We start from the raw sequence: 18,152 nt of genomic DNA, 5'->3' as shown, positions 1-18,152 counted from the left end.
GGGTCATAGCATGGATGAGTTGATACAATTGAGGGGGCAGAACGCACAGGGGGCTTGCATCCACCTTTCCAACCTCCTATTGTTACCTCCATATAAATGCATCCTTCCAGCATCCCTAATGTACCTGGGCTGCAGCCGCGGTGAAGAAACAAAACCAGCCCACCACATCACTGAGCAAGGGATCTCCCAGGGCTCTTCTGTTTTCACAGACACCCTGCTAGTAGTGAAGATGTGTAAAATGCTCTGCTGTGGTTCAACTTCGCTAGGTTATCACCCTTTTGAGCAGACCAGCCCTTCCCCATGTGGTTATTCCCACAGCCCACACAAGCGCTGCCACCCAAGGCTCGCGTCAGAGGCGCCGCACGCGTTCGCGTGGGTGCTTCCAAAGCGCTGACCCAACCGGGCAGGCAACGGAGGCGCTCCCTAGCTCCCGCTGCGCGGGAATGGGTTTCACGCAGATCCGCACACAGAGGTCCCGTGGTTTGTGGACAGACTTCACAAGGGACGACGGCAAGGTAAAGCGGGGAAAACGCCGCGCAAGCCTACGGCGCGCGCAGGGCAGGCACACGCCGTAGGCCCCAGGACACCGACCGTGAGCAGCCGCGTGCCATTAACACCGCGGTGTGTAACTGCTCGTTTTCTGGGCTCAGCGATGCCGGTGGCGAACCGGCAGATCGGCTTTGCTTTCCGGCAGACCTCTGATGACCCAAGCCGCCAGCTACACGCCCGCCTAACCGCATCCGCTCCCCGTGATCAGCGCCCTGTGCGCAGCGGCGCGCCTGCCTCGGGAGACGGCGGCTACCCCGCGGGCCTGGGGCTGGCCGGGACAGCTTGCAGAACGGGGCCCGGGCGGGCCCGGGAGGCCGGAGCTCTGCCAGCGCCGCCGCCCCCCGCTTCCCCCGCAGACCCGCGGGCAGCGCGCGGGAGCCGCTGAGGGGGCAGGCAGGGTCGGCGAGGCGGCGCCTCACCGCGGGCTGGGGGAGCGCGGGGAACAGGACGGCGTTCAAGGGCCGGGCAGCGGAGGGAAGGGACCGCGCTCCTCCCCAGCCCCCGCCGCGGGTTGCGGCACCCGAGCCCCCAGAGCCGCCGCCGGTTCCCCGCCGCGGGGCGAGCAGCGGGGCGGGGCGGGGCGGGACGCCGCCCGGCCGCCGGCGGGGCTGAGGGGAGGTGGCGGCCGGGCGGGGCGGGGCGGGGCGGGGCGGGGCGGGGCGGGGCGCGCGGGCCGGCCGCGTTGGCGGGCGGCGGGCGCCCTCTGGCGGCGGCGAGCGGCGGGGACTGTTGGGCGGTGGCGGCGGCCGTCGGTGCCCGGCGGCTTTGGGGGCGGTTTTGGGGGGCGGGACGGGGAAGGAGGCGGCCGCTGGAGAGGGTGGGAGATGGTGCCTGCCCCGCTGCTGCCGCGGGGGGTCAGAACCTTAGCGGTGTGCCGGGCCGTGCCGTCCTCCCCTAGAGAGCCGGGCCTGTGGCGGGCTGCCTGCTCGCAGCCAGCTCCTGCCCCTCCTGGCATCGCTTCCCTTCGGCCCTGCCTTGCGGCCCGGCTGGGAGGGGGCTCCGGCAGTGGCCCGGGAGAGCTGGGCTCCTACCCAGGGCTTCGGGAGGCACTGGCAGCCCCGGGGTCTGCCGGCAGCGCGGCTGGGGGGGGGCGGGGGGGTGTGATCTCCGGCAAAGGGCCATTGGGGCAGGTGGAGTAGCCCAGCGGAAAAAATCGGATCCCACCAAGAAGGCAGGGTCTTGAGGAGGGTGTCCGTGGCTTTTTCAGTCCTTAGCTGATGGCTAGGTTTGGTTTGAGGTGAAGCAGGGTCATGACTGGTGAGGAGGAACACCTCCAGTGAGGAAATGAGGAGCTCGGGACATGGTAAAATTGTTGTTTGAGCCCAAAGAGCCTCAGTAGCAAATTTCCGTTTTCTCACCTCTCAGGTTTGGGGAACTGTTAAGAAAGTGGCATTGGGAGAGTTCTTGCAACTTGCAGCTTTGCATGACTTTACTGGGCAAGCCTGGGCCATGCCTCTGTTGCTGTTGGATCAGCTCTCCCTCCTGACAACTGTCAGTATACACTGACATTTTGGGTCATTCAAGAAAGGCTTTATTGAATTGTGAACAATTTTTTTGGAAGCTGAGATATTCCAAACTCTCCAGTTTTAGGTACTTTGCTGCTAAAATCTTTCCAGCTCTTGCTATTTTGTGCTGGCCGAAGTATAGGACACTATGGTATCACTCCAGCAAGAAGCTCTGCTAGAAACCTTTTCTCTGCGTTAACACCCTCTTCTCTGAGCAGGATCGAGGTATGGCTTTCTCCCTCTCCTTAGGCTCCCTTGTGTGGAAGTTGATAAGGTTTCCACTTACAACCCTTCCTGCTCCGTGTGTCACTAAGGAAAGATGATTAGTGAGCAGAACCACCAACGTGCCAATGACAGGCAGCTCCACAGCTACCTCTCTGTTTCAAGTTTACACATTGCTGCTACTATCATAACATGGGAATCTGCCTTAACCTTGGTCCTCGCAAATCACTTATTCTAGCAGTTCACAAGTTAGACTAACTGTTGTTCTTAATTCCAGGCATACCTGAAAAAAAAGGGGCTGTTCAGACATTTCTAAGTAAGTGGCCAGGAGCCAAAGCCTTGGATGCAGGCTTAAGTACCAGAGGTTCAGGCAAAAGCTGGTCTCAAAGTATTGAGGAGGGACTTTGATCTCAATCTAGATGTCGCACCTCTATGGACTGTTGTGACCTGTGCTTTAGCTAGTATACAAAACCCCGGTTTCTCCATCACACTGCAGTGTGTTTGCAGAGGTGTACTATCACTCAGCTGCTTTCAGTGGGTTTCTTCTGAGTATATCTCAGTGTGGGTGCAATTGAATCTGACCTAGAAGTTCAGCTTCATCACACAAATCTGAGATGCTGGACAAGCCCAGTTCCACCACTAAACAGCAGTTTATGAGAGCTGGAAATGTTCGTTGCATCAAAGAAATCCTTTCAGGTATTGTTGTGGTTTAGGCCTGGTTGTCAGCCAACCACAATGCAGCAGCTCTCTCTCCCTTCCCCTCCAGCAATGAGAAGGGACAGAGAGCCAGGCTTGGGGTTTGAGATAGGACTGGGATGGGGAAAAATTTCCCCTTTATGATCACAAGCAAGAGGCAGACTCGTTAGGGGAAGAAAAAAAAGAACATACATTTTTTACAGACACTAACAACACATAACAGAGTAGGACAGTGAGAAGCATTGCCACATCTTGAGAACACCTTCCCCCCACCCCTCCCTTCTTCCTGGGCTCAGCTCTGCTCCCGATATCTCTACCTCCTCCCCCAGTGGCGCAGGGGCAGGGAATGGGGGGTGCAGTCAGCGCTGCCACTTCCTTCATGTTCGGTGAGGGGAGTGTCCGGAACTTGTTCCTCCTGCTCCATTGTGGTCCCCCTCTCACAGGAGACAGTCCTCCACAAACTTTCTCCAACATGAATTCCTCCCATGGGCCGCAGCGTTCCCCACACTGCTCCGTCATGGGTCACTGACTTCCTCCGACTGGATTCCCTCCCACGGCTGCAGCCCTTCCTGAGCTGCTCCGGCGTGGGACTCCCCCGCATGCTGCAATCCTCCCAGCACTGAATTACAGCAACGGGGATACCTTTTCCCATGAGACCCCAGCCTTCTTCGGGCACAGAACCTTGATCAGCTGAGCAGGAGCCACAGGCCATAAATCAATGTCTGCTTCACCGTAGATCTTCATGGGTGGCGGGGGGGGCGCCCTGCCGTCTCACCACAGGATACAGGGGGGTCTCTGCTCCGGCACACCTCCCCCTCCTTTCTTCCTCCGTTCCTCCACTGACCTTGGTGTTCACGCAGCTGCAGCAACTCCTCCTCACAAGTCCCACTGCTCGTCACCACGTCCCTTCTTAAATACGTTATCGCAGAGGCGCAGCCGATTGGCTCAATTTCCCAAACAGAAGTGGAGCTGACTTGGAGCTGGGGGAGCTTCGAGAAGCTTCTCACAGGGGGCCGCCCCGATAGTCCCCTCCCCTGCCACCAAAAAACTCCACCACTCACTCAACCCAGGACAGGTATTCATATTTATAATAGATCTCAGGATAAAAAAGGTGACAGCAACTGTAACTTGAAGAGTCATCACTGCCTGCACAGAAGCTTTGTTTCCAAGTTTGTTGCTAGTAAGTCTCAGTATCGGGTCTTACAATTTTAAAAAGCTTCCTTGGGGGGATTTGAAATGCATGACAGCTCCGATACTTGCTTAAAGCTGCATATTAATGAGCTGGATTCCGTTGGGGGACAGGGAGGAAATTGAAGGCATTTGTAGCAATAGTGACAAAGAATTAATTGTAAAGGTAGAAATAGCTAATTATTAAGAACTACAAATAAAATCGCCAGAACTTTCCCAGTTTGATATATTTCTTTTCTAAACTGATTCCACTTCTTGTTCTCATCCCCTCGCCAAAGTATAGGATCATTTCAGCAAAATGCTCTAGCACATTAAGTCTCTTACCCTTTAGTACAGCACACACATCAGCAGAAACACACATACTCGCAGCCTGAGTACTCTGCAGGATTTAGGAACTCATGCAGTACGGGAGGAAATCAGCTGTAAAGACCTCATTTCTACTTCTGATGTTGTATGTAATGCTCCTTCCATAGTATCTGGGACATACTATGCTTCTGGAGTGTTTTTCTACTTGATCTTGACAATTGTTGAATATGATACCGTGGAGAATTAAGACCGGGCATTTACTTTGTGTGAGCTGGCTGCTGAGGTTTTTGCTGTATGTAGCACACTTTCAAAATCAGTCCCAAGATTTACCTTGTGTGCCAGCATAAAGCCTGACACTGGAAATTGCGTACCTCTCACGCATGGCTACAAACCCTAGTTCTGGGTGACATGGAACACTTTAAGAGGTCGTTATTACAGCTTCTACTTCTTGCTGTTACCAGCAGATCTGCACTTTAAATATACCTTTTCCTCCTCCAAGTAACAGCAGAGCTTTACTGTCAGCCTGACAGGGGTACGTCTCCCTGTTTGCTTAGCGTAGCCCTTTTGCCTCAGGGCCCTCGCGCAGGTGTCTTCCCTTGCCCCACTGAGAGCCTCCTTGAATCGCTCTGTAATATAAAAGGAAGCCATTTGTGTTGAAATTTGGACAGAGTCTCATTCTGTTGCAAACCAGTTGCCTTTAAATCTCACCCCTACCTGAAACCAAAGGCAACCTATCTTCCATGAATGAAGGGCTGTCTATTTGGATTCATTGTGAATGGAAAGTTTTTCTATATCTCAAATGTAAAACATTTCATAGATTTTCTAGAAACTGCTTTCATAGTTTCTGCCTCACAGCACTGCCTACTTTCATATATCTTTATGTTCTCAGTAAAAATCAATGCGTACTTATTAATACAATATTGATATGTGTTTCATAAGTAATAAATGATGCAGTGTCATGCACATACATATACTCACAGAGCAGGGTTGATTGGAGTTTTATGTCATTTTATGGAGTGGGGCGCCTTGCAACGACAAGTCTGCAGCCAATTTCAGTTAAGTTCGTAAATTCAAATACTGAAATTTGACAGAATCCCATTTTCCGTTACTCAGGCACAATAAGCTTTCACTGCAACTCCAGAACTAAAGACAAGCCTGAAAAAATGGAACAAAGGGGGAGCACCTGTGAATTCCATAGCGCCAAGCCCTAGCAATACAGATTTTACGCAGAACAGCGGCAGAGTAAGAAAACACTGGAGCAACGACAGGCAGTCGCAGTCTCCAAAGGAGAAAGATGCGAGCTGCTTCTTGTCTAGAAACTCTGCTTGCCCCTGCGGGCACGTGGAAGAGCCATCGACTGCTTGCTGGGCCCAGCTTGGTGGGGCCACGTCCAGGGTTGTGCTGCATCAGCACCCGGCACCTGTGGGGTTGTGACGGGAGCCCCCAGTGAGTGGCAGAGCCACGCTGAGGGGGCTGGTGGTCAGCCTGGGCTGCGAGGACCTGGCTCTGGCACGCTGCTAGCCATCCTCCCCGAGCACGGGGACACCGGCTGGAGACAGCAGAGGGCAAAGGGCTCCTTGTAAACATTCTTCAAAGGCTCTCCTAACTATCTCAGGGGCCGAGGGAAAACCTGTCTTCCAAAATCATTATTCCCAGTAATCTCTGGGTTGAAGATGGGAGAAGGTGGTTATTAATGGTATTAAGAAACAACGGCATTAACAGGAGGAATATAGGGCAGTGTGTGCCAAAGTTAGAACACGGGCAAAGTGGCTGCTGGAGGGTAGCGAGCTCAAAGCCAGCGCGCGTGCCTGCTTCGCCCTAGGAGCCAGGGACACAGGCAAGCAGTGCAGATGGCGTGGAAGGGGGTAAGCGGAGATAACAGAGGGAAGTGAACAGGCAGCCCTGAGAAACAAACAGTGAAGCATTTATAGCATCGCATTTTTATGCTGCATCTTTCTTGTTTCAGGAGTAATTTATAGCAGTACAGATCAACAACAGAGCTGGCATCGCAGACACTCGTATATCATAGTCTTGAATGTGTAAATGCGTTAAATGAAACTCTATATAAAAGGCAGCAGGCATTTCTTTTCTGCTCCTCAGCTCACCTGAGGTAAACTAATTCAACTCAGTGCTCAAACAGCAGAATTACATTCATGATAAGCTATGCCAGAGGTCTCACCCCAGCATGTTCCTGAGATTTTTGTAACAGTAGGCACTCCAGATCTGTGAGCATCTGTTTCATCTGAAACTCTTTTTCAACTCCTTTTCAAACATTTCATACATTTATCACCAAGTTTAGGGTTAAAAGTGAGCCTTACAGCATGCAGATTTCCAAAGATTCTAATGTTCCGTTTTTCTCTTTGCTGTACATCATTCCATGCTAATTATATTTTTTTTGAAGCAACTGCAGAGGGCTGATGGCTGGCTTATCTGCCTGCCGTTTCCCTCGCACCTCTTTGTTCCCTGCCTCTGGTTTGTCATTGCCTTGAAAGACACAGTTTGGTCCCTGTATCCCTCTCTTCCTCAGCTCGCTGGCAGCTGGGGAGGCAGAGCCATGGCTAAACCTGGCATCTCCTGTGGACGCGGGTCAGTGGCCAAGAAAGGTACAGAGCTGATCTCTTTGCCCTTCCCTGTCTACCACAGTGAGTTTTCCTCTAGCTTATTCATGCTCTTTTGCTCTGACTACACGAATAATCCATCAGGGGAGTCCAGGAGGTTTCATGACTGGACCCAGCTGACTGCAGTTTTTGTGTCTGCCCATCAAGGGACGTCCAGACTTGGCAGCACAGCTCTGGAGTGCTCGGAGCAGGGGACGAGTAAGGCAGACCTGTTCCTCAGAGGACACCGTGAGGTTGTTTGGTTTGCTGTGCATGAGAACTCCTTTTGGGTTCAAACAAGTGAGCGGTCTTGTTACTGAGCACAGAAATCAGCGTGGGGGAGATGACTCCAACAGCCTGCCTGTGTGCCCAGGCAGGCTTGGGGAAAGTACTGCTGCGTGGTTTCAGGGCAGGCACACTCACAGCTTTAGGAAAGTCTCCGTCTGTCCCCCCAAGCTATGCTCTGTCCCTGGCAGCAACACAAGCAAGGGGCAGCTGTGCTCAGCAGCATGTCCCCACCCGCTGCCTTAATGATGTGGCTCTTTTCTGAACCACAACTATTCTGTCAAACATCATGACAGAGTGAAAACAATCCCATACCTTGGCAGCTAGCAGCAGAAGCAGAGTTTACAAGGTGGGCTGGCAGCAACTGATGGGCATTTCTTCCTGCTGCTGGAAAGCTTTGGCAGAATAGAACGCATTACCCCATGTTACCAAGCTCAGCAGAACTGGATTCTTCTATTCTTTAGAGAGGACTCGTCTGCTTGTGAAAGTTTTACCGATTTAACACAAATGGAAGTTTAAACTGCCTTTATGAAACCAGCCTGACCTTCTTGGGTGGTTATTTGTTTGGATTTAAAGCTCCTTTTACTGGTTACACCCACTTACCTTGTACCCACATGAGCAGGTGCAAGTTGGACTGGAGAGAGCCAGCTTTAAGCTGGTAGCAATGTTCAGACATAAAGCTGCATCCATTTGGCAAAGCCAATTTGATGTAACAGCCTGTCATGGTTTAACCCCAGCCAGTAACTAAGCACTCACAGCCGCTCGCTCACCTCCCCAGACCCCAGAGGAATGGGGGAAGAGAACTGGAAGGGTAAAAGTGAGAAAACTCATGGGTTGAGATAAGAACAGCTTAATAATTTAAATAAAATAATAATTATAATTATAGTAATAATAAAAATAGAAATTGTAATAAAATGAAAATAACAGAGATAAATAAAACCTGGGAAAGACAAACGATGCAAATTAAAACAATTGCTCACCACCAACGAGCCAATGCCCAGCCAGTCCCCAAGCAGCAGCCCCCACCCCCCCCCAACATTCCCCCTAGTTTTATTGCTGAGCATGATGCCATACAATATGGGATATCCCTGGGGTCAGTTGGGGTCAGCTGTCCTGGCTGTGCCCCCTCCCAACCTCCTGTGCACCCCCGGCCCACTCGCTGGCGGGGCAGTGTGAGGAGCAGAAGAGGCCTTGGCTCAGTGCAAGCCCTGCTCAGCGATAGCAAAAACATCCCTGTATTATCAACACTGTTTCCAGTACAAATCCAAACCACAGCCCCATACCAGCTACTGTGAAGAATATTAACTCTATCCCAGCCACGTTCAGCACACAGCCATAACTGCACTGTAGAAAGATGAATATTTTGCAAACAACCTGTGCTGGTGGAGGAGGAGGTTAGCACTCTTCATCTGCCCCACTGCTCCTCACTGCCTCTTCCCCAGAGGCTTCCCTCTCTTCAGACCCATCAGGATGTTTATGCATAGACAGTGCTTCAGAGTATTTGGAACTCCCTACATCTTAATTTGTTTACCCTCGTCCGTATTAAAGATATGTTTACCCATGCAATTAGCCCCTATTGAGCATTTTAACCAGTGCTAGCCTCACCACTGTATTCACTGCACGATGTCTGATCTGAAATAATGCAACGACATCAATTTACGGTAATTAATTTGGTCTAACTCTCCTAGCGCAGGCAGAGTGAGAGTCTGGAAAGTGGCTGATGCTATAGGAGAGTCACACTGCATTCTGTGACCAAGGAGTTTTGGACAGCAGTCAGGTATTTGGTATGAAAATGCGGTGTGCTGCAGTGACACCTGAGCCTGGTCCCGTCTGGAAGTACAGACCAATATCCTGGGATGAGCATTGACAGGTGAGGGCACTTGTGAATAATTTTAACATTGACTGAGAAGCCTTGAGTGCCAGTATGTTCACACAGTTACTGCTCTAATGCGACTGCAAACTGAAACAGGCCTTTGGTCCAAAAGAGCTGGAATCTGTGCCCTGGAGCTGGCAAACCTCTGTGTTTGCCAATGTCTACGGGACGCCATCCCGCACTGCGGGGAGCAGCCGGGGCTTCGTTATTCACTAACAGGAACAGAGTGGGGCTGGAGAGGCAGCCTGAGGGCAGGGTGTTTTTTGGATCCAAAAGGCTGGGGGTGGTGTGATTTTTTACTGATCTGTGTTCCTGTTGGTGTGGGAGGCTGGTGTTTGCTCCCATGTTATTTACACTTTAGTCTGTATGAGGATATATGAGGATGGCATCTTTGCTAGGTGAAGGAGATAGAGCAAGCCTGGGAGGCGTGTTTTTTTAAGGTGGTTTACATTCAAATAAACACACCAGTACCAGTGAGTAAAAGATCTTGAGAGAAACGGAGTGTTTCTGTAGCATGCAAGGCCTTCTTAAAACAGAAAAGGAAGACTGTAGTGATTCTGATGTGGTTGGTTTTTTTTAGGAAAAGCTGCACTCTGCCTTGGGGTAGCAATGACAGCTGATGTAAGGATCACCCTCTAGAAAGGAATGTATGTAAGGTTGTATCATTCAGAGAATCTTCATCTTGTTTGGACTTCAAGCTCATGTTTTTATCACAGAGAAAACATTTTCATTGCTAAAAAGTATGGAAAAATCTCAAGAGGAACTGGAAATAGTATTGCCAAAATTTCTAAAGTCCTATTACATGCCACACAGCTGTGAAGTTCCATTCAGAAAACCTGTATGGAGACACAGCCTATCCTGTTAGCCAGCCACCCTGTTCCCAAAGGTTGATGTCACATGAAGGTCATCCTCAGAATTACCTGGAAAGCAAACATCTTTGGCTGACAAATACAGATGACTGACTTACCTTTTCCTTCTGTGTGTGTCAGATTTGTCCAGTTGTTCACATTCTTTCACACGCTTGACTGAACCAAATTTTCTTAGACTCCAAAAGAAAGGTTGTAACCTTTTAAGGAAGTGTTTCAGGAAGCTGCTCAGATGCTAACTAATCAGTGGGGGGTCCATGTGAGTTGAAGAGGCTTTGTTGAATCAGTCTCTGACAAACTAGGAAGAAAAAATTGCTACATATAATTCAAGTCAATCTGGAAAAGAATGAGCATCTAGGGCCATATGGTAACTTCAGGCTTACTAAATTGCCACGCAAATAACAGCAAAATGAAAGCTACAAGCTTGTAGGCTTCTTCAGGGGACAGTCCTGACAACATTCAGGAGTCTGGCAGAGGGTGGGTGGGTATGTTTCTTTGTGTGACTCTGTGTTTACCATTTTCTGTGCTGAAAGAAAACCACTTAAGTCTCCTCCTAAAATGAGCTGTTTACTGTAAAGGCTACCTACCTACCCAAACACCTGTTGTTCTTTTTGTTTATAGCATACTAATGAAACCAAACGGGGTTAATTAGGCATTAGAGTTGTATTCAGACTTTCTAAGGAGATACTAAAACTTTAAAAAGTGAAACAAGAAGTCATTATAGATACTTACCTATAGATAGTTATTTCACACGTCCCATAAGCATTATCGGTAAGGTTCTATAAACCAGCCTTGAATAACGGCCAATTCACATTCCTTTGAGCAAACAGGAGAAGGAGGTGTTTTTTAATGGATTACTGTCCTGGGCTGAGTGAGTGGTGGGGTTTTTTGGTAGCAGGGGAGGGGACTATCGGGGCGGCCCCCTGTGAGAAGCTTCTCGAAGCTCCCCCAGCTCCAAGTCAGCTCCACCTCTGCACCAAAACTGAGCCCATCAGCTGCGCCTCTGCGAGACTGTATTTAAGAAGGGATGTGGTGACGAGCAGTGGGACTTGTGAGGAGGAGTCGCTGCAGCTGCATGAACACCAAGGTCAGTGGAGGAATGGAGGAAGAAAGGAGGGGGGAGGTGTGCCGGAGCAGAGGCCCCCCTGTATCCTGTGGTGAGACGGCAGGGCGGCCCCCCCTGCCACCCATGAAGATCTACGGTGGAGCAGACATTGATTTATGGCCTGTGGCTCCTGCTCAGATGATCAAGGTTCTGTGCCCCAAGAAAGCCGGGGTCTTGTGGGAAAAGGCAGCCCCCGCTGCTGTAATTCAGTGCTGGGAGGATTGCAGCATGCGGGGGTGTCCCACGCCAGAGCAGCTCGGGAAGGGCTGCAGCCGTGGGAGGGAATCCAGTCGGAGGAAGTTAGTGACCCATGACGGAGCAGTGTGGGGAACGCTGTGGCCCGTGGGAGGGATTAATGTCGGAGAGGGTTTGTGGAGGACTGTCTCCTGTGAGAGGGGGACCACAATGGAGCAGGGGAAGAAGTTCAAGAAGCTCTCCCCCACCGAAGATGGCAGAAGCGGCAGCACTGACTGCACCCCCCATTCCCTGCCCGTGCGCCACTGGGGGAGGAGGTAGAGATATCGGGAGCAGAGCTGAGCCCGGGAAGAAGGGAGGGGTGGGGGGAAGGTGTTCTCAAGATGTGGCAATGCTTCTCACTGTCCTACTCTGTTATGTGTTGTTAGTGTCTGTAATAAATGTATGTTCTTTTTTTTCTTCCCCTAACGAGTCTGCCTTTTGCCCATGACCATAATGGGTGATCTGCCCCTCCCAGTCCTATCTCGAATCCGAAAGCCTGGCTTATTTTTCCCATCTCATCGCTGGGAGGGAAGGGAGCAGTGAGCAGCTGCATGGTGCTCAGTTGCCCTCCAAGGATAAATGAGGATAGCTTGCATACATCTCAACCACAAAGATTTTTTTATTTTTCATGGAGCACAGGACTAATCCTGAAATTCTTCTGCATGCCTTCTTCAGGCAGGTAAGATGTTCCTTACTTTTAAACAGGGTCTGCATTTTCTTATTCACAATACCTGCCAAGTGGTTCATGCCAGGATGTGGCATCTTAATGAGACTTGTTTGCTGGTGCACTTTGACATCACATCTGTTGCATGAGCAAGCCCAGGTTACCTGTTTTCTTTCTCAGGCCCAACTTCTTTTTAGGGTCTTGAAGATGTTGATAAGGGGAATAAATATGAAGAATCTGTCTTAACAAAATCTGCTTAAAAGGAATTAACTTCTTTTGACCCATGCACTAGATTGGCAAACACAGACCATGCAAGAAAGTGGAACATGGAGCCACGATTAATAAGTAATTGAAGGAGTGATCTGCAAAAATGGAAACCATTTCTAATCTGTGAATGTAGCAGTGCGTGGCAGATCTACAGATTTTTGTAATTAGCAGGCATCCAAAATATGCTGTTGACCCCACCAGAACCCCTGCAGAATGAGGCATTCTCTCCAAGAGGACAAAGATGGCAGTCAGACTGTGCTCTTGCAAGTGAACTTTTGACCCATCCAAGTACTGCTGAAGAAAGCACAGCTTGCACCCTGAACTTTCAGTGCAGGAAATAATGATGTCCTTTGGATGCATCAGTGTAGGACAGGTAGGGAAAGAGGAGGCAGCAGTTTGGCACTGTTGGTTCCCTAACAGCATGTGTCTGGCACATTCCAGGAATCGAGATAGGCAAAGAGAGCTCAAAGGAAGTACTAAAGGTACACAGAAGATACAGAGTTTGCTGAATATAATCGTGTTAATTGTGAGCCCCTCTGACAAAGACCTGGAAGATGGGAATTTTGAGACCCCTTCCTGGCATCTCCAGAGGTACCTCTGTACATCTGTATGAGGTACATGCCAACAATATGAGGGTCAAGGATGGTGAAAAACACTGTACAATCTCTGTGAGATGGACACTAAATGGACAGTAAAGCCATCCCCTTATGGAGTGTTGTGGTAGATTAATGATGTTATTGGTAACATGAAGGTATTAAAGAATGTGGAGACTTTATCTTATTTTTACAATCCCGAGTGAGAGGAGTGTGACTTTCCACAGCCTGGCATGTCATTGATTTGATCATTTCTTTGACAGAGTTCATGTTTCTACTGTCAGTGAAGCAGCAGGGGCAGGATGAAAATTAGGGGCTGCTTTCACCAGGGCAAGTCCTCCGGGGCAGCTGTAGTGGGGCTGTAAGGGGACAGCAAGGCTTTCCCCCCAGGTGGGGAACAGTGATGGTCTGTAAATGCTGCAGTTCAGAGGAACACTCGTTGATCAGCAGGGGCTGAAGATGGCCATTTCTGAACAAATTTATTTAATCCACCTACTATCTGAAAAAATGTCCTGCAAGCAGAATCTTATCTGCTGTTCTTAAACAAATATTGTATGGCTTAAAGATTTCATCAGCAGAGCAGAAGTTTAGTGCAAACCTTACAGTTTATATCTGGTTCAGAGCATAACAAAAGGAAAGTGAACTTGCTGGTCTCAGCTGAATGCACATGAGTGCTGGACAAACAGCAGGTAATTCCCATAAAGAAAGGGGAAGAATGTTCCTCCGTTGCCATTTTTTAAATCATTGTTATGAATTTTCATTGCCGAAAGGTACGTTACAAAGTTAAATTTTAGCAGTGATGAATGCATTGTTTCTTCTCTTGCTCCATGAGATGCATTCATTAGCTGATGCAGAGATCTGGTTCTCAGCCAGCTGTTCGAAAGGCCAGGCAAGCTTTTTCTCTGTGTATGAGAAAGCTCTTGTCTTTTTCCCACCTTTATTTACCTGTAGTTTCTGATGGTGTACCTCATAGGCCTCACTAATTACAGAAATACGAATCATATTTGAACAGCATTAATCAGAATTTGGCTTCCAACAAAGGACAGTACAACACACATTAAATATGTTGGAGAGTCACGCTGTAGTCTTCCAGAAATACTTACTTTCAGATTGTTATTATTAGGTTTTGAAGGGATTGACAGAAGTGAAGAAGGCAGATTATTTCCTATTTCTTGTTTAAATGAAAACTGAGAGTTTGACCATAAGCTTCTAAAACCAAGGCCTTCACAAATGCAGAAATGTGACAACGCTATAAAAGAGATATTAGAACGACTTTGAACCAAATAGTTTCTCATAGATGCCCATGAGAACACATTTTGCTTAAAAACTGTATCACAAGCATCTCTGGAGAGGGGAATACATGTGTTTTTGCCTCTGAAGGGTTCTCCAGTTATCATTTCTTCCTCTCTCTTCTGAATTTCCTTGAAGATGTTTTTCTTGTATGAGGTTTCTATGGTTATTGATCTCTTGAAGTTGTCGTATTAGCCCAGGCAGCCACTGTTTTTCTGTCTTTGAATCAAAGTGTTGGTTCTTCCCATTTTGTAGGGACCCTATTCAGCAAGTCCTGGTCACTGAATTGGATTTGACTTCCCATCTTGATTTGCGTATGAAGAATCTGTTCTCTGAATTTAAATGTTTTTCCTGAGCTTACCTTTTTGTAAACATGTAATAGTACAGAGCATGGTTGACATTAGCTATCTGGTGTGTGAACTTTGCATGTAAAAGGTGTATCGGTTCAACATGTCTACTTATAGGTCAATTTTTCTAATTCCATATTTGTCCCAAATGTCTGAAGTTTGTCATTCGTCATTTCCCCTTGTGACTGTATCACTGTAAAGCATTCGCTTCCCCAGTGAGAATGGGCAGGGAGTGAGCAAAGATGTTCAAATTCTGTTATCCTGAGAAAACAGAAGAACAATCTTTCTCTTCATTTTATAGCTGTATGCTTTCCAGCTAACATTGCCTCCTATGGGAGCAATGGTTTCTGGCTCTCAAAGGCTAGCTAGCATGGCTTACGAAGTGGGTATATTATTCCACAGTTAGGAGCCAAAATCTGTGGGTATAGACCATTCTCAGAACACTTAAATGTTCCTTTCCCCTCAACATCAAATGGTCAGGTTCTGAAATAAGGATGCGATAGAGAGAGATTATGGTGCTTGAGGGAATCCCTTGCTAAAATTCTGCTATCCCATCCAGAAGAAGTTATCATTCCCCTATGCCTGCTGGAGCTTATCCTCTCAGTGGATATTGCTAAATCATCTCTGCCAGGCAGAATATGCCCTTGGCAATTAGAAAAGTCTGTATTAAGAGATTTGTCTCTTATTTTTTTTCAAACCCTTCAGTGTTTGCTACTGTCCCTGGTGTTCGTTTACCTCTTTTAAAGAGTAAGTTCCTAGGAAAGATCCCCCTACCCCAACTAATCCCCTGTGTTATGCTGGAGAGGTGGTACACTTTTGAAGAGGAAAACAGATCTCACGAACAAGTGCATCTCATATTATACTACTTTGCCAAAAGACATTGCATCCCTTCGTGGACTGGAAGATGGGGGAAAAAAAAGTTTCAGTCATTTTTATGAGAAAATCCAAAGGACACATTTCCACATGCTCCCTTTCTTCACGGCTGCTCAGTTCTACCCCATGGAGACACAAGATTTCTGTGACAACATCTTGGAAGTCCAACATCACATTGCCACCAGGAAATGAAGAGGAAGAACCTCTTTTTTCACATGAGTGTAAAACCAATGCTTACATGCTTTCAGGAGTTCCTTCTACCTATGTTTCCAGTGTATTTTTACAAATGCTTTCAGGATATGTACTTCGGTGTGACCCATCTTGGCAAAGGAGCAACAGAGGAAACTCATAGCTTGTTTATATAAATTGTAAAACATTGTAATTAAATAACTATTACAAGAGTATATAACGGGATTTATTGTGTGTGTCCCCTGCTTTTCATGATAGATGTTCTTAGATTAGATAGTTGAATTTTTTTAGAGCATACACTATTCCCAATTTGAGCTTCATAGGACTACTGTAATAAAAAGGTGAATGACACAGCAGCACTGCATTGTGCCTCCAAGTGAAGAGGCACCAGAGGAAACTACCAGTGAAAACAAACCATATTCAGACAGCTGAACCTCAGACTCAGACCAGCCTCTGTAAACTGAGTAATAGCTACCTTGAGCAAATAGACATGTTTTGTAACATATCCTGAAGGCTAACAAACTGTGGCTCCAATGGAGCAATTGAGCTCTTTTTGCTTTTTCTCTTTCTTTTTTTGTTTCTAGGACTGGATTGAGTCAAGGGCCCTGTATTTAGAGTGGTCTTCCTGCTCCTAGTTATACAACTTCTTCAGGAAGTTCTCCCCTACTGATCTCAACAGTTGATGGTAAAACATCATATTTAGCTTAACAAACTATCTCTGCAACTTTGATGAAGCTCAAAGAACTAGAGACAGGTTCTCTGTTCCTATCAAATTTGAGTTGGATTTGAATGCACTTCTGTGTTTGGGGGAGCTCTGAGCATTGCTTCTCAAGGCAACAACTTAACACTCTATGAAAACTGGCTACGGTGGTTTGTTTTGTTTTTTTTTCAGTTTTGTGTCTGCAATATTGAGTGCAGCTTCACCATGAAAATAGGTATTTCAACAAAGTTGCCCTTAAAGTTGAACTACCAGGTTTTTCTTGGCTGTATTTCTATAAATTACAGTGAAGCTAAATTTCAGTCTTTGCTATTAGTTTCCATGTAAAATCTAAACTATTGTTATACACATCTCAGATAGCTTCAAATTCTTGCATTATCAGCTCCAAAATCACACATCTATGAAACCTGAGAACTCCACTGTGGTTATTTTAATAGGGGAAGACATGGCTGCATACCATAAAGCAAAGCTTAGGACCTGTTCTGCACTGAAGGATGCTGTTATCTTTGGCAGGGAAGAGACTACTGTTGGCAGCAAATATGTGAAGGCTTTCCTCTACATGAAACATTTGCTTTCAAACTGTTTCCTTTTCTGCTATCGTTTAGGCAGGTATTTGCAACAATGAAGCCTGTTCTAAAAGGGCTTCTAAAGGAATAGTTAGAGTCCAAGATAAAAGGGATTGTTGTAGTATATGAAAACACAGAAGCAACATGACTGTGTTTTTAAGGCTTCAGTGTTTCCAGTATAATGGCAGGAAGAGGTAACTTTAAACCTCCATGCAGCAGTATCCCTAGATTTTACTTTTTGTACTCTGAACAATATGGAAAAGTTCTGTTTGCTTATTCTTGCTGAATCTTGCTTGCTTGCATTACTGTAGACAAGAATTAACTACCTACTCCCATGATTTTATGGTTTTGGTCATTTCAGTGACACAACTTACATGCTGGCTGTACATCTCTCTTAGATCTTCCACAGATGAGGCTTCACTTAAAGAGACTAAAAGGTTTTTACAGTGCCTTGTGAGCCAGTACATCACTATTTCTGAAGCTCTTCTGCAGACAGAACTCCCTTTGAAGTCAATGGGAGTTCTGTCTGAATAAGGACTTCAGGATTTGGGCCTCAGGATATAAATGCTGTGATCAATCTTTTGAGCATAATGAATAACATTTTCTTGGCTTTCAGTACTATACTAACCCAAATAGTAGCCCCAGGGATTCAAAATGGGTTAAACAGGAGAATCTGCCTTGTTTCAACTTACATCTTTATTTAGCTTTTAAATCAACATAGTCCCCATGCCTAGTACTGACCTGCCTGAAAAAAACCTTCGACAACAAGATCAGGTGTCTCAATAGTTAGTTTTACAATTACACCTATCATGGTATGAGACATTATGAAACAGAGTTGTGTTCAATGAAAAACAAACATACTTGCAGTAGATTGACCTGTTTAGAAGTTGAGACCTGAATGTACAGTCTGGAACAAAAGACTTGAAGGCTGAGAACTTTATTAATTATGTGACAGGGAGGTCTGTAGGCACCGATTTTGATCAGAACATCATAGTACCGCACACTGTGCAAACATCAGAATCAGTGATACAAAAAGCCAACAGTTCAGGTAGGCAAGACAGATACTCCCCATCTCCTATTCCTTATAATTACTCTGACTTTATAGATGGAAAGTTCAGCCAGGGAGAGATTATGTAACTTACTCAATACCTCTCACAGTCTGAAATGAAACCTGACAGCCAACCTGGTGCCTTACTGTCAAGACTACACTCCCCCT

This window comes from Tyto alba, unplaced genomic scaffold (assembly GCF_018691265.1).
Source record: "Tyto alba isolate M040663 unplaced genomic scaffold, T.alba_DEE_v4.0 Super-Scaffold_22, whole genome shotgun sequence".
NCBI classification, from domain to species: domain Eukaryota; kingdom Metazoa; phylum Chordata; class Aves; order Strigiformes; family Tytonidae; genus Tyto; species Tyto alba.
This window is presented reverse-complemented; position numbering follows the sequence as displayed.